Source organism: Schistocerca serialis, unplaced genomic scaffold (assembly GCF_023864345.2).
Source record: "Schistocerca serialis cubense isolate TAMUIC-IGC-003099 unplaced genomic scaffold, iqSchSeri2.2 HiC_scaffold_1195, whole genome shotgun sequence".
In the NCBI taxonomy this organism is placed as follows: domain Eukaryota; kingdom Metazoa; phylum Arthropoda; class Insecta; order Orthoptera; family Acrididae; genus Schistocerca; species Schistocerca serialis.
In genome coordinates this window covers 305,001-310,000 of record NW_026047398.1, presented here as the reverse complement: position 1 = coordinate 310,000, position 5,000 = coordinate 305,001, and the positions used below count along the sequence as shown (strand labels likewise).

General features: G+C 52.0%; 1 non-coding gene across 1 annotated transcript in view; it reads right to left on the bottom strand.

Annotated features, from left to right (window-relative positions):
- LOC126434796 (small subunit ribosomal RNA) overlaps window positions 1–416 on the bottom strand; it is a 1,910-nt gene extending 1,494 nt beyond the window's left edge. Inside the window, exon 1 of the ribosomal RNA XR_007579500.1 lies at window positions 1–416. This exon is cut by the window's left edge and continues 1,494 nt beyond it. This is a non-coding gene — a ribosomal RNA (small subunit ribosomal RNA).
- Window positions 417–5,000: the final 4,584 nt, after the last annotated feature.

Here is a 5,000-nt window from a genome sequence, read left to right as displayed (position 1 = left end):
TCTCAGGCTCCCTCTCCGGAATCGAACCCTGATTCCCCGTTACCCGTTACAACCATGGTAGGCGCAGAACCTACCATCGACAGTTGATAAGGCAGACATTTGAAAGATGCGTCGCCGGTACGAGGACCGTGCGATCAGCCCAAAGTTATTCAGAGTCACCAAGGCAAACGGACCGGACGAGCCGACCGATTGGTTTTGATCTAATAAAAGCGTCCCTTCCATCTCTGGTCGGGACTCTGTTTGCATGTATTAGCTCTAGAATTACCACAGTTATCCAAGTAACGTGGGTACGATCTAAGGAACCATAACTGATTTAATGAGCCATTCGCGGTTTCACCTTAATGCGGCTTGTACTGAGACATGCATGGCTTAATCTTTGAGACAAGCATATGACTACTGGCAGGATCAACCAGGGAGCTGCGTCAACTAGAGCTGAGCAGCCGGCCGCCCGGGAGTGTGTCCCGGGGGCCCGCGCGAACACGCAAGCGTCCGCTCAATTATTCTGCAAACAGGAGGAGGCTGAGCTCCCCTGCACCATACACCTCGAAACCCTCTCAGGTCCCGGCGGCGCGCAGCGCCGTCCTAAGTACTTGGTCGGGTTCGAGAGAGGCGCAATCGCCCGGAGTTTGGCGAGTAGACGCTTTAGGTGCGACCACCCGTGCTCCCAACTGAGCTTGCCGCTGCCGACAGAGGCCCGGGAGCGTGCTGTCGTGGCATTGCCGGCGGGAGACAACACGCGCCACCTACGGTGACCGGCAGCTCCAACGCCAGCGCCACAGAAGGACAAAAGCCCCACTTGGGTGCCGAAGCGAACTCTCCCAGCACAGCGCACGCGCCAACACGTCCGCACAGCTGCGATACAAACCACCTGCGAGAACCGCAGAGGCGACCGAGCAGCAGACGGCGTCGCGGCGCCGAGCGCCAGGCGGCGGCGCATCCTCAGCGCACACAGTCCTCAATCGGACCAGCACACTGCAGATGTCCACCGCGCTTCGCACCGGGCCCGCGAGGACCTACTTTGGCCGCACGGCGCCGCGTGCAGGGTGCGCCGGCGCGCAGCTGCGCCGCCTGCCGCCTCCGTCGGCCGGCGCGCCTGCCACTGGCCGCCCCCACCAGCCGGCTGTAGCGCGTGCGCCCACGCACCGCGCGGCCAGCACGCCGGGAGGCCCCCCCTCACCGGCCGGGGACGGTCCCACCCAGCCACCGCCGCGTATCGCTTCACACCCAGATGCCATTCACGTTCGTGGGCATGGTGGGTATCGCTGGAACAACCGGTTGGTAGCTCAACCGATCGTCGCCATCACTGATTCACCTCTAGCGAGAACAACCGCACCACAACGGTTTACCAGTTGTTCATTTGCGTAACGTCACCAGCAAACGTAGGCGTCCATCGCCATTTGCAAATTCAACGATTGTTGCATGCCTGTGTCAGGTGTCACGACACACTGTCTGCCCACATACACGCAACAACATGTGCACGCTTCGCGAACACGTGGAAGGTGGCCCCCGTACGTATGCGATGTCCATTGCGCGAACGACTGTCAACCGGCCTCTGTCGCATGTCGCAGATGTGGAACGCAGTGCACCATGCTATCACGGTGTGTGAGAAGAGACGACTACGTCTGACAACACGCGCCACTACATCAACAGACGGCTCATGCTGATCGCCATCCAGGGCATACCACACTGCAATCCAGCTCTTATAGGGAGACGACACGTAGCTGAGTGCACAACATTTGGACCGCATGGTTCGCCGTTGTTGGCGCAGTCGTTGTACGGTCACATGTACCACGATGTATCATTCAGTACATGAGGACCAATGTGCAGTACAGTGTGTGATTTGGACGTACAACATCAGCGGACAGTTGACACAGGCCGTACCACAGCGTAGGCTAAGTGCTTCGCCATGCGAATGCCAATGAACAACTGCAAATGCCAATGAACAACTGCAAAGGGCATTGAGCATGTACGTCCTGCTGCCATCCACATTACAGTGTATAGCTGCAAGGTGTTTAACATGAAGCGATACACTGGGGACCGGGCAGTGCGAGTAGCAAACTATATTGCGGGGGTTGCAGTTGGGCAACACTACACTAATTTAACGCGTCGTATGACAATTACAGAGCAGGTTAAGGCCCAACGTGTGTTGGGTTAAGGCCCAACGTGTGTTGGGTTAAGGCCCAACGTGTGTTGGGTTAAGGCCCAACGTGTGTTGGGTTAAGGCCCAACGTGTGTTGGGTTAAGGCCCAACGTGTGTTGGGTTAAGGCCCAACGTGTGTTGGGTTAAGGCCCAACGTGTGTTGGGTTAAGGCCCAACGTGTGTTGGGTTACAGCACAATGTGGGTTACGTTAAGGCGCAATATAGGTTACGTTAAGGCGCAATATAGGTTACGTTAAGGCGCAATATAGGTTACATTAAGGCGCAATATAGGTTACGTTAAGGCGCAATATAGGTTACGTTAAGGCGCAATATAGGTTACGTTAAGGCGCAATATAGGTTACGTTAAGGCGCAATATAGGTTACGTTAAGGCGCAATATAGGTTACGTTAAGGCGCAATATAGGTTACGTTAAGGCGCAATATAGGTTACGTTAAGGCGCAATATAGGTTACGTTAAGGCGCAATATAGGTTACGTTAAGGCGCAATATAGGTTACGTTAAGGCGCAATATAGGTTACGTTAAGGCGCAATATAGGTTACGTTAAGGCGCAATATAGGTTACGTTAAGGCGCAATATAGGTTACGTTAAGGCGCAATATAGGTTACGTTAAGGCGCAATATAGGTTACGTTAAGGCGCAATATAGGTTAGGTTAAGGCGCAATATAGGTTACGTTAAGGCGCAATATAGGTTACGTTAAGGCGCAATATAGGTTACGTTAAGGCGCAATATAGGTTACGTTAAGGCGCAATATAGGTTAGGTTAAGGCGCAATATAGGTTACGTTAAGGCGCAATATAGGTTACGTTAAGGCGCAATACAGGTTACGTTAAGGCGCAATACAGGTTAGGTTAAGGCGCAATACAGGTTAGGTTAAGGCGCAATACAGGTTAGGTTAAGGCGCAATACAGGTTAGGTTAAGGCGCAATACAGGTTAGGTTAAGGCGCAATACAGGTTAGGTTAAGGCGCAATACAGGTTAGGTTAAGGCGCAATACAGGTTAGGTTAAGGCGCAATACAGGTTAGGTTAAGGCGCAATACAGGTTAGGTTAAGGCGCAATACAGGTTAGGTTAAGGCGCAATACAGGTTAGGTTAAGGTACGACGTAGGTTAGGTTAAGGTACGACGTAGGTTAGGTTAAGGTACGACGTAGGTTAGGTTAAGGTACGACGTAGGTTAGGTTAAGGTACGACGTAGGTTAGGTTAAGGTACGACGTAGGTTAGGTTAAGGTACGACGTAGGTTAGGTTAAGGTACGACGTAGGTTAGGTTAAGGTACGACGTAGGTTAGGTTAAGGTACGACGTAGGTTAGGTTAAGGTACGACGTAGGTTAGGTTAAGGTACGACGTAGGTTAGGTTAAGGTACGACGTAGGTTAGGTTAAGGTACGACGTAGGTTAGGTTAAGGTACGACGTAGGTTAGGTTAAGGTACGACGTAGGTTAGGTTAAGGTACGACGTAGGTTAGGTTAAGGTACGACGTAGGTTAGGTTAAGGTACGACGTAGGTTAGGTTAAGGTACGACGTAGGTTAGGTTAAGGTACGACGTAGGTTAGGTTAAGGTACGACGTAGGTTAGGTTAAGGTACGACGTAGGTTAGGTTAAGGTACGACGTAGGTTAGGTTACGGTACGACGTAGGTTAGGTTACGGTACGACGTAGGTTAGGTTACGGTACGACGTAGGTTAGGTTACGGTACGACGTAGGTTAGGTTACGGTACGACGTAGGTTAGGTTACGGTACGATATAGGTTAGGTTACGGTACGATATAGGTTAGGTTACGGTACGATATAGGTTAGGTTAAGGTACACATTGTTGTAAGGAAAGGTTTAATGGGGGGCGGGGCGGCCGGTTTGTTGATTGTGACTATAGTAAGTGGATGCCTGCGGCATCATCTGATTTGCCACGTCAGGATGCACCTTTGGCTCATGACAGGCGGCGCTCTGATTCCATGGTTGTGGCAGACCTGTGTCTTTCATTCCTGCCATTGTTTGTGTGCTGTGAGAGGAGGCAGTATTGTGATGTTGGGTGCACCCCTGTGTAGGACATGTGTGGGTGTTGGTGGCTTGGCTGAGCAATGGTGGTTGTCGGGTGGGTGGGATATTCTGTTTTCTGAGTGGACCTCCCAGTCTGGTTATGACAGTGTGGATTGTCTAATGTGGCGGAGAGGATGCACTGGGTGTTGTTCCATGCTGGTGCTTACATATTGTCTGTGTGCGTGTTACAGGCAGAGAGTAGTGCGTGATAAGGGTGTGTGGCTGACGTGTGGTTGTGATTGTGAGCAGAGTCTTTCAGCATGTATACGGACAGTTGTATACATTATCTGTATTCTGATGGCTCTATCTATTACTAATCAGCGCCGTGTATACGTTTAATCCGGTTCCAGTCGAAACTGTTGTATCTCTGTACATTAGTGACACGGCGAGCCCGCTATGTAGTTACTCGTCTCGGCAGCTTCCACCGGTGTATGGCAAATGATTATAAGGAATCAGTCTAGTCGTCAATACCGATGGTGTGACGTCACATGTCTGGGGTGGGGGACGCTGCGCCCTTCCGGTGGGTCATGGCCTAGAAAGACTCTTCCCACGCAGGGGGGCGTGGACTGTCATTGACTCTTCCGAGTAATATACTTGCCGTACGTTTTTGCGACTGCGAGTGCAACGCTCACCGGTACCGACATGGATGGAGCGCCTCCTAGCTGACCGCTCAGCATCGGCATTCGTACAGAGAGCAACGCGATCGCGTCTCTAGCTCGTAACTGGTACAGCTCGCAGCTCATGTATAGGGACAGCGGGAATGTCGCATATTGGACGCACCTCTTCATGAAACGCATGTTATAGGGGTG